This window comes from Panthera leo, chromosome F3 (genome assembly GCF_018350215.1).
Source record: "Panthera leo isolate Ple1 chromosome F3, P.leo_Ple1_pat1.1, whole genome shotgun sequence".
NCBI lineage: Eukaryota > Metazoa > Chordata > Mammalia > Carnivora > Felidae > Panthera > Panthera leo.
This window is the reverse complement of record NC_056696.1, coordinates 29,977,648-29,989,378: the sequence shown is the minus strand read 5'-3', so window position 1 is coordinate 29,989,378 and position 11,731 is coordinate 29,977,648. Positions and strand designations below refer to the sequence as shown.

General features: G+C 43.7%; 1 long non-coding RNA gene across 1 annotated transcript; it reads right to left on the bottom strand.

Annotated features, from left to right (window-relative positions):
• Positions 1 to 540: 540 nt before the first annotated feature.
• On the bottom strand, positions 541 to 11,504 carry LOC122211814. Its single transcript, XR_006198855.1, has 3 exons — positions 11,381 to 11,504; positions 4,221 to 4,319; positions 541 to 1,395 (listed from the first exon to the last, which is right to left on the bottom strand). It is a non-coding gene; the product is annotated as an uncharacterized LOC122211814 (long non-coding RNA).
• Between the last annotated feature and the right edge of the window lie 227 nt (positions 11,505 to 11,731).

The following is an 11,731-nucleotide window of genomic DNA, read 5'->3' as shown; positions in this document are numbered from 1 at the left end:
ACAAATTCCTGCCTGCCCCTCCAGTCCCAAAGCCCAGGGCTTCCTGACTTAGGACTTCACAACCCAGCAGTACTGAACTATTCTTACTTATCGAATGCACCATACTTCTGCAGGCCACCAAGTAGATTTCTTGAATGTTCTTTATCCTTCCTCCTCCACTCCTTCAACTGCTTACAATCTACAGAAAGCTTCCAGATGCAAATAACACTTCTGCCTACTCTGATAAGTTTCCTCTGACCTCTATGGTTGGATTAGCTGCCCTTCTCTGGGTTCCCATGGCATTCAGCATATACCGTCATTATCCCTCTTACTACATTGAATTGAAATCCAGGCTGATGAATGATCTGGTTTACCCATTCTCAAGCCTTAGAATCAGAATTATCAGAGTCACCTGGAGAGTTTGTTAAATAAAGCACAGATTCCTAAGCTGCATTCCGAGAGTTTCTGACTCAGTCCTTCTGGAGGAGGGTCTGAAAATGTGTGTTGCTAACAAGTTTCAGGTGATTCTGACATTTCACTGATTCTCCTGGCCTAGGATGCACACGCTGAGATCCAGTGATCCAATGCACTCTTTAAACCAAGGGGTTTCAACTAGTGGTGATTTCTACCCCCAGAAGACATTTGGCCATGTGGTGGGACATTTTTTGTTGCCACAGCCAGAAGGGGGAAGGCTACTGATATCTAATGAGACACCACCCCCTCTAAAGAGAATTAACCAGTCCCAAACATCGATAGTTTCGTGGTTGAGAAAGCCTACTATAGACTGTAAGATGCTTAATTAAGGGCAGACATACAACTTCTTCAGCATTATATTCCCACACCTCACATGTCATATAATCCACAGTGTTTGCTCACTTGGTGGTCACTCAACTGAACCAACTGAATGGACTGTAACTATATTGTTTTAACCCAATGTTAAAAACAAGTCTGAGAAGTACAAGGGCACGTGGGGGTGAGTATACTGGAAGCAGTCATAAAAACACATAAAACCAAACTGTTGAAAGTGAAGTCACGGGAGAACGATCATCCAGACTTCTTATCGCCTGGTTCATCTTTCAACCCCACACAAACACCCCTCTTTTCATTCCCTGGGGAGCAACTTCTGCTTTCCAAGAGCTTCAACTCATCTCTTGGAACAGAGGCAAAACCCTGGCATGTGGTCACACGGTTAAAGATGGTATTTTCCAACCTCCCTTGTGCAGTTAGATGTGGCCATATGAGAAGGGCCCGGTTGAGGGGACGTGAGTGAAAGTCTCGAGTGCAATGCTGAGTCATGTTTTTAAAGGGAGGCGTGCACCCCCTTTCCCTGTCCTTCTCCCCTTCTTCTTCTTTTTTTTTTTTCCATTGTGAACGTGGTAGTGAGCCACCTTGGATCAAGGAGAGATGTGCCATACCCTGGGGAGGCAAAGCAGGAAATCAGCATGAGGCCTCTGGAAAATCTCAAAGAGCAAAGCTGTCATATGAGCCCTGGAGCACCTTCTTCCAGACTGTTCTATGGGAAAGATTTGCATCTTGTCTAAGCCACTGTTATTTTAAGTTTCAGTTACATGCAACCAAATTCATACCCTAGCAAATATTACTTATCAAACTTCAAATCCAGTGACTTGTTCATCATCAACATGAATGTCTGGCCTCTGGAAAGCTAGGAAACTACGGAAACTGTCCTGTGTAGTGAGCCTTCAGCAGGTTCTAAGTACTCCTGTCTTCCCTGCCTCAAACCTTTCTCCACCCACAGTCCTGAAGATTCCTGAATGCTTACTCTCAGAAAAAGCTAAAGTTTCAATCCTTGTTAAAATATAAATACCCCTAGAATGAAAACCCATAAGCCCGAGGATAGACCCAGACCAAATCCTGCCAAAGCGACCCTACCATGAATACCTGCTAAACTTCAACACTCTCGTTACATTTGGGGCTGGCCTTGAGGCCAGTAGGGGCTTCCGGGCAGAACCCCTACCAGAACCCAGGCAGAACTAGGGAAGAATCACTTGTATTATCAGGTGAGTTCCACAAAGTTCCTGTGTCCTGTCCACGGGGTAGTGGCAGGATAGGGTGAGCTTCCTTTGGGAGAAAGAAGGCAGAGTTGCTCTGGCTGATGGATGGTATTGTGCCCTCCCCCTTTGTCCTTGACCAAGTAGACACTAATTATCTTGCAGTCACTTTCCTTTACATTTTAGGAACTGGTGAATTTTACCCAGACGCTGTAGTAGATGTAGCATGCCCTGAAGTGAAGGAATCTATATATTCTATCAATCTCTATAGCTTTGTTTTAAATGTCATTAGGTGATTGAAAGCAAGACATCATTGCCCTATGATGATGAAGCTACTGGTCAAGTCCCCTCTAATAGTTTCTATGTTACTGTTAAGTCACAACACTCCCTGTACTTTTTATTCATGCAAATGAAGTGCAAATCAAATAAAAACAAACCGTCTGTCAACAGGTTGGTGTAAATAGCAGATTTCTTCTTTCCTCCCTTTTCAATAAAGAGCAAACAAGGACAGAAAAGAAACAAGATGGTGCCTTTTGTATTTGTTTTAATAGTTGGGCTTTGGTTTTGGTTTTTTTTGTTTTTTTTTTTTTTGTTTTTTTTTTGGTCTGCTTTTCCTGTCCTTCCCCTGCAATAGGGCCTGAAAGGTCACAAGATAAGTGTTTTTCATTCATATCCCTGAGCTGTAGGTATTTGGAGATGATAAAAAATGCACTTTTTTGTTCTCCCTTTTCATTGGGAGGCCTCCTGTCAAGATGCCCAGAATAATGCTTCTGGAGCAGATGGAGAAGGTGCATGAAGCCATGCTGGGAAACCACGTTCCCAGAAATGGTGTTTGTGTCAGCCCTGTTCTTCAACAATAAGAGCTGCCCAGGGGAGCCGTCTACCGCGTCCTCCGTACCCAATACATGCGTCCAACAGGACCTTGAACCTTTAGCCATTCCTAGTATTTATTAATTTGGCACCTGCTTCTAGAGACCTCATATTTTTCAGCCTAAAGCCAACAAGGCTTTTTCACCTGATAAGGCTTTGGCCTGATGTTGGTGTTGAAAAGAATCTTGAGACAGGACGCACATCTGCAGCCAAGACAGATGGGTCACCCTGAGGACAAGACACTGTAGGTAGCCCCAGAAAGCTATTCAAGAAGAGCACTTGTCAAGTGTTGGCAAGCCCCTCGAACCAGGACGTAAGGATTTGATGGGAAAATGCCCAAGACGCCACTGATTCTCTTGTGGTGTCTTGCGATGGGTACTGTCATTGGCACTATTCAATATACCTCCAGACTAAAGGGAAAACAGCCAACAGAGCACTAACCAGCAGTGTCTCTCCACGCCAACCACTGAACCCCATACCACCACTGTGCCATTATCCTGTTCACACCTCACACTCAATATGAGATGGGTATGATTAAGAACTAGTCCACCCTGCTGGGGTCTCTGGAGGGGGCCAACAAGTAGTACCCCTCTCTACCTAAAATCTGAACAAACTGATAAATAAAACAAGAGTGGCAAATGGAAGCCAAAATCAATTCTTTATGACCAGTAAAGGCCAACTGGAAGGGCACTGCTTGGTGTGAGCGCCACAGAATTAGGCAGAATTGCCCTCCCAGGCACAGGGCATGTTGAACTGGGCAAGATGGTGTGTGCGGTGCGGAGAGGGGAAGACAACTCCTGCCTCCAGGCAGGCAGATAGCTCCCAAGAAGGAAGAGGGGAGGCGTGAGTCAAACACAGCCAGTTGATTTTTCCTAAATGTATCCATCAGATAAGTCACTCCCCTGGAACAGATGATGTAAAGGAATAGACAGGGTCCAAAATGCCACACCTTCTATATGGAAAGAAACATCAGGAGCGGGAACAATGTCCTCCTGCCCGATATCATCACAGAGATGAGGGGGAAAAGCCCAGAGAGAAATTAAGAGATTTCGCCTATAACACCCAATTAGTAAAAGGTGATGTCAAGTCTTTGGACCGCCACGCCCAAAGATGCCATGTCATCTACGCAGATTGACTCTTGGGGACTGCAGAACTTCATCTTCACTAAGGTCATTGGCCACTTCCTACCCCTCCCCGTGTGCCACATCCCCACCTGGCTTGGCTTCTCAATTTTCACTGAAGTCTGCCGATACGCTTTCTCTAAGGCGATGGCTATTTAAAGCTGACTGATCACTGCCCGACATCTTCACATTAGACCCATGTCAGGGAAGAAAACTCCACATTCTTTACAGCGCAGCCTACCTGAGGAGCACCTTCCAGATGACTTGGCAGTTAGTTTCCAAACCATCCTCCTCCGTCTTGGTCCTCCTCATACATAGCATTACCTGCTTTGAGTTCACACTGAAGAAATTTCAGAACAAAACTCTCTATTACATTTACTAAAGGCATATTGTTGAGAATATTGTCCATTTTGTTGTTCAATCTCCCGAAATCAACAATCAACAATCAACACACACACACACACACACAGCCCTCTCTCTTTTAGCCCTAAGAGTTGTGGCTTTCTTCCTTAAGATACTCTTTGCTTAAGGTCAATATAGTTAATATAAATTTTCTTATACATGGTGTCAATTTAAGTTGTGTTTCTCTTTTTGATTTGGTCATAAGGAAACTCAAAACCAGACTTGTGGTTCAATGTCAGTTGAACAGGATAAGATGTGAAAGTCTACGTATCTACAAATTCTCCCTCTTTTGGTACTCTGCCTCTTATCACACCCCCACTCTCTATCCTATTTATATTCTCAAGACAACAGTATTTGTTTTCCACTTTACAATAGACTATGAACTCTTGCAAGAAATCATAAATCCTATGGGAAAACAGAGACAAATGAAATGCATCCTTTTCTTCGTTAAATTTGCAACAAACAGGGGTGCCTGAGTGGCTCAGTCGGTTGAGCGTCCGACTTGGGCTCAGGTCATGATCTCGCGGTTTGTGAGTTCGAGCCCCGCATCGGGCTCTGTGCTGACAGATCAGAGCCTGGAGCCTGCTTCAGATTCTGTTTCTCTTCATCTCTCGGCCCTTCCCCTGCTCATGCTCTGTGTCTCTCTGTCTCTCAATAATAAATAAATGTTAAAAAATTTTTTTTTAATTTGCAACAAATAAATTTCAAATTTATAAAAATATTCAGTAAACACACACTACCTGGGCTTTTAAATCTTAGAATCAGAGCATAAATTGTAATTTCATATAAAAATTTCCAAATATTTAATAAGCTTCCATCTGCCATCTAAAACGAAATGTATATAATTAGAATAGATTTTCTTTTTAAAGTTAAGGTTGTTGGCTTACAAATTATCCATTACATTCTATTTTTCAACATAGTGATTTATTTAAACTTATTTTCTTTTATCACTAAGCTAATTCACAGTGTTGAGGGAAGCATTCAAAGGATGAAGCATTTGACCCAGGTTAATTCTGTTTTATTTCTATAAATACATTCTAGATTTAAAATCATTAAATGCTTTATTTGGCCACTTTATATGCCAAGTAAAAAATATTGGCAGCTAGTGAACTTTGATAAAATATCCTCATGACACACATCTCCCAAAGGCTCTCTCTGTTGGCATCAGCAACTCAATTTAACCTTCTTTATATCCCATTGCCTCTTGAGATTGGGAGGGGTTGTTTTGGTTCTTGTTTTGGTTAGTGTTTTCCCCAAGAAATATCAACTGTTGCTGTCATTCTTACCAAAGTAGGTTATCTCATTGTTGGGTCATATAAGCCAAGCTTATTTCTTGCAAAATAGTTTTTAATAATCCAAAGTCCAACCACTAGACCAGTTGTCATCAGATTGGCCTTTAATACCAGAAGTGAAAGGGACAGAAAATGAGACCATTTTATATTCTGTATCTTTTTCACTTGTTCGAGTCTGATTCACAGAGAGTAAAAAGAAACTGGTGAGGGTTTTGTATTTGTTTGTTTGTTTTTTAACGTCAGATATATGGTAACATTTATCTTAGAGAAATTAAACACTGACTTCTCACATGCATATAGAGCATCACACACTTGCATATTCATTATTCATTGCTTCATCCACTCAGTCACGAAATATTTACTCGGCACCCACTCTGTGCAGACATCATTCTGTGAGCAGTCAAGGGAAGAGCAAAGCCCTCCCATGGAAGAAACCAGAGAAATAGAAGCCAAGCCACCCGTCTCCTGGGGAGCCAACAGGCAACTTTAGGAAACACAGCATACCCAGTGCCTAGCATTCAGTAGGTGCCACATAAATGTAGGCCTTACTGAACTTTACCCACAAAAACAATTTCAGATCTCTAATTCAGCAACATAATATTCATCTAATATCAACATATGCACATAAAGACAGATCCACCTGAGAAGGTGTGGGCTGAGACTGTGCACTACTCACAAGCCAAGACCATTGGATCCTGCTTATTTAAATTCACTCATTTCATTTCAATCGATTTCCTCCCTCCAGTTGTTTCCTGTTCTTGCCACTAAAATTGGGAAATATTTTCAGAATGCAGGCTCTGCAGCTAGACTATCCAGATTTTTTTTTAACTGAGGTATGAGTTATATGCAATAAAATGCAAGATCTTAAGATTTCGAACATTCAGTTTGATGAGTTTTGCAGCTGTATACTTTTGTGTAACTACCACTTAAATAAGATATAGACCGTTTCCACCACCCCGGTAAGTTTCCTCATGCCCCTTCGCAGGCAATCACTTTCTGGTTTCCGTTACTATAGATTCATTTTGTCTGTTCTAGAACTTAATAGAAATGGAACCCTAAACCACGTACTTTTTTATGTCTCGCTTCTTTTCACTCAGTGCTTTTGAGATGTTGTTGCCTTAATCAGTGGTTTGTACCTTTGCTTTGCTGAATGATACTCCATCGTGTGGATAAGTTATTTGCCTATCCATTCTGTCATCAACAGAAATTTGGGTTGTTTCCAGCCTTTGGCCATTATGACTAAGATTGCTACCATGCCTGTATAATAATTTTGTGCACAAGTTTTCATCTTTCCTGAGGAAATACCTAGAACGTGGTATTTCTGAGTCATGCAAGTAGATCTACGTTCCATTCTTTAAAGAAGCTACCAAATACTTCTCCAAAGTGGTTGTATCATTTTACATTCCTACCAACAGACATATCAAAGGAAGTCCTGGTTACTGCACATGTTTGTATTTGGTATTGACAGTCTTTCTGGTTTTAGCCATGGCAAGTATTAGCTCACTCTGATTTTAACGTATATTTCCCTGATGACTAACAACTTTCCATCTCCTTCTTGCTATTCGTACATGATCTTTGCAACATGTCTGTGCAAGACCTCTGCCCATTCCTTTTGTTTGTCTTCTTATTGTTGATTTGTAGGTGTTCTTTATATATTATGAATAGGAGATCCTGGTCACATTTACATTGCAATGTGTTTTCTCAGTCTATGCCTTGACTATTCATTTTCTTAGTGAGAGAGCAGGCCTCACCTGGTCCCTTCTCCCAGGTAACTTCTCCGGAGAAGGACTAAGTATAGTTCTTTTGATATCACTAATCATTACCCTTTCCTTTTCATCATGTAAAGAAAGGCATTTCTCTAATTCTCTTTCTAGCCACTCTCTGCTCCTTTGCTTATGGCCTTTTAGAACTTGACTTGTCCCTAGAGTCTATATTCCCTCACCTGAGTGAACTGCTTCATTCTCTAAACACACATAGTACTTTGTCTGTTTCTTTCTAAATTAATAGTTTGATGTCTTCAACCTAAACCTCTTCTTGAGCTCCAGACCAACATATTTAACCACACATACTTAGCATGTCTCCTTGGACCTTCTCCTCAAACTACATGGCCCCCAAATGGAAGTCTTTATTCTGCCTCTTGCAAAGATATTCCCCCTTTGTGCTTCCTGTCATGGGAAGTGGCACCACCACATACCAAACTCTTAAACCAGAAACCTGGGTGTTTTTTGAATCCCATATCTCCTCCTTCAGCCAAAGCCATTGACCTTATTACCCCCCACTCTTCATCCCAAAGGTCGTGAACTTCTCCACCTGTCTCCAACCTACTGCTGCGTCCCAGTGTGACCACTGTCATTTCTCATGTAGATTCCTGTTTTAGTTTTGCCATCTTTCTCCCCACTACCCTCCACCTATGTAGTATTTCAGGTAGTTTCTAGAATGTGCCAAGATGTCTCTTCCCCTATCTTTGCAGCTGAAATCCTTCAGCCTGTAATACCCCTCTCTAGGGTCTTCCTTGATCTGAAATAGCAGCATGTGCCCAACCCAGATGCTCTCCATCAGCATACCCTCCTTACGCCCTCCCTAAGATTCATGACAAGCCATGGTCACATTTTCCTCGTTGCTTTCCCCTGCTAAGACGTAAGTTCTGAGAGGTAAGCTCCCCGTCATTCTTGCTCACCAGTATATCTCCAAGATCCAGCAAAGAGCCTGACATTTACTAAGGACTGTTGAAGGAAGAAATGTTTCCCTCACCAATTCAAATCTAGAATCAGGCCTTTTTCATTTCCTATTCACCCCAGAACTTTTCTTTTCTTTTTTTTTTTTTTTTTTTTTTTTTTTTTTTTTTTTTTGCCAAGAGTAGGTACTATAAATGCCTTCTTCGGTGGATTGTGCTGACCTCCGTCGATCTCTTTTGCACACTGTATCACCTTTCCCAGATCAGCTTTGCTCACCTCACTCCATATAGCCTCCGGTCTTTTCCTCCCCTACCCATCCATGCCCCACAACCCCACCCCAAATTTGTTGTTTCTCCTAACATCCATGCACTGCCTATATAGAACTGCATCTACAAGAGGCTACAAAACAAGCAAAAGTAATTTTAGGCAGATTCAGTCATTTTGGTGAAGAGACACCAGCTGCAGACCAGCTGACTAATCAGCTCGGTCAGACAACAGACCAGGTAGAAATTGTGTTCAGACACAAACCCTTGCCTTGCTGTTTCCTGTCCCCTCCTTTGCTAGTATCACTCTCTTCTCTCGTGAGGGTGTTTGAGTCCGATCCTCTCAGCCAAGTGGCAGATGGAAGAAATTGTTTGCAATTGAGATGAGAATATTTTATCAGACTTCCTACAAATGGGGTCCACTGAATTTTAATCTGCCAGCAAAGCACTGACAAAAAAAAAAAAAAAAAAAAAAGGAGGAAAAGTCTCAACAGGACATCCTGTAAGGTCTCTTCAGGAATTAGCATGTTTTTGGTCAACATTCAGTTGATAGATGATAAACCTCCAAGGGCAGCTGAGAGAGCCCTGAAACAGATACTTCCCTGGTCCCCCCAGCCTCCCGGTGAAGGCTGCATGGCAGAAGGGAACCTGGGTCAGGAGCCAGGAAGTCTGTATTCCAGACCTGGTTCTGGCCCTGACTCCTTAGGTCACCGCCTGTTGGTGATGTCACTTTGCAATCTCTCAGTTACTCCATCTGTACAATGGAAAGAACACATCCTATTCCTCCCAAACGGGTGTGAGGGTTCTTGGGGGACTTGCATGCCATCCAGACAGATGAGCTAAAAGTTGCTTGTGAAATCCACTATATTTGGTTCTTTCCCCCCTCGTAGGACTCCACAGTAGGCTCTGTGTCATAGTAGCAGCCACTGATGTTTATTGAGCAGTTACTACATGTCCCATATGCGCAAAGCAAATATATATAAACACAAAATGTACTTTGTTGCACTTTGCACGTATCATCTCCTTTAACTCTTATTAAACCCTGGAGGAGAATGCTAAGAAGGGTGCAGAAAACATAAGAAATGCTGTATGCTATTTTTTTTTTTTTTAGTTTATTTTTACTTATGTTGAGAGAGAGGCAGAGAGCAAGCAGGGGAGGGGCAGAGAGAGAGAGAGGGAGACAGAATCCCAACCAGGCTCCACACTGTCAACGCAGAGCCCGATGGGGGGATCGAACTCACAAACCCCGAAATCATGACCTGAGTCAAAATCAAAAGTTGGACGCCTAACCCACTGAGCCACCTGGTTGCCCCCAGCGTATCTTACTGAGATATAGACTTCAGCGTTGCTTAGAGCCCGACTAGTAAATGCTCTCGGAAATCATGGGTTATGGCAATTCACCACGTGTCAGAAAATATCTTCACAGGCAAACTGAAACTGAGAACCAGGCAGCCATCCCCCCCCAAAAGGCATCTGCTCCCCCCTCTGAAGAAGCCTGTGCCACCTCCCTCATACACAGGTACAACAGAGGTACACAACCACATACACAGATAACAACGAGAGTCCAAATTCATTGTGCACCGACTATGTCCCAGAGACCGTGCCAAACATGTTACAGAGGGTCAGACATACTCATCATGGCGACCCTTGGAAGTAGATGCTATTTTTAGCCCCCAAATGATACGCCTGAGGCGTGGAGAGTAACCTGCCTGAGATCAGAGGTGGGTGACAAAGTTAGAAGGAGAGTTAGAAGGAGTTAGAAGGAGAGGAGACAAAGTTAGAAGCGGCAGAGGGAGGGAGAGCCAGAGGATCCAAAGCAGGCTTTGCGCTGACAGCACAGAGCCCAACGTGGGGCTCGAGTTCACGAACCGTGAGATCATGCCCTGAGCTGAAATCAAGAGTCGGACACTCAACCAGCTGAGCCACCCAGGTGCCCGCCCCCCCACAACTTGCTTTTCTATCCATCACTCCATACTACCTCTCAATGCGTTGCTCCCCCTTTTAATATTTCTAAATTGAGATTTTCAACGAATGTGTACATTTAACGTAGCACCAGAGGGTTGTTTTTTTTTTTTAATCTTCCAAAAAACAAGCAGTTGTTATTTAAACAATGGTACCCAAGAACAGAGGACGTGGATGGGGGTATGGTAGGGTCATTCTCCAGTCGCCTGGCTTGAGCCTCACTGGCTCAGGGACGCTAAAGGAGACACACACAAGGCCTCGGCCCCGAGCACACCGCACATCCCTTGCCATCCCAGACCCTTTCTGCAGCTCTCCAAAAACACAGGCTGGATCCAAGGCGCCTGTTCCAACATCACTTCTGTTTACTCCACCATCAGGATGGTGTCATTTAGCCGGAGCCATCATTCATAGTCACACCAAATGGCCCATGGAAGAAAAGTTGGTTACACTCGAAGAACAGATGACAAGTGACAGGCTCCGCTCCTGATTTTCCATAATAACAGAAGAGACCAGCAACTGCCATGGTGGTCCGACATCCGAACCAACCACTCCCTTCCAAGCGGATGCGATCAGCCCATCTCCACTCCTCTCTGGGATTAAAGACTATCCCTTGTCCCTGGGGACGCTGGGCAGCCTGTCTTTCCAAGGACAGTATTGGGAAAGCCACGCACACGAGGAGCCCTCCTCGTCTGAGTTCCACTGCTGACTGAGGGGGAGAAGGAGCTGAAGACCAAAAACAGAAGAGAGGAGAAAAAAACTCCAGAAGTTCTCAATCAAAAGCAGCAACGGGGGACAAACTGAACTAACCTCGCCGATACCCAGGCCGATCTACTCCTACACCCCTTTACTTCAGCTCAGGAAAGGCAGCTTTTGACATTCGCCTCCTGCCTGTGGGATAATCAGAAGTTTCAGTCCTTGGGGTGCCTGGGTGGCTCAGTCAGTTAAGCATCTGACTTCAGCTCAGGCCATGATCTCACAATTTGTGCGTTTAAGCCCCGCATTGGGCTCTGTGCTGTCAGCGAAGAGCTCACTGTGGATCCTTTGTCCCCCCACCCCCCACCTCTCCACCCCTCCCCTGCTCATGCTTTCTCTCTCTCAAAAATAAACATTAAAAGAGAGAGAGAGAGAGAGAGAGAGAGAGAGAGAGAAATTTCAGTC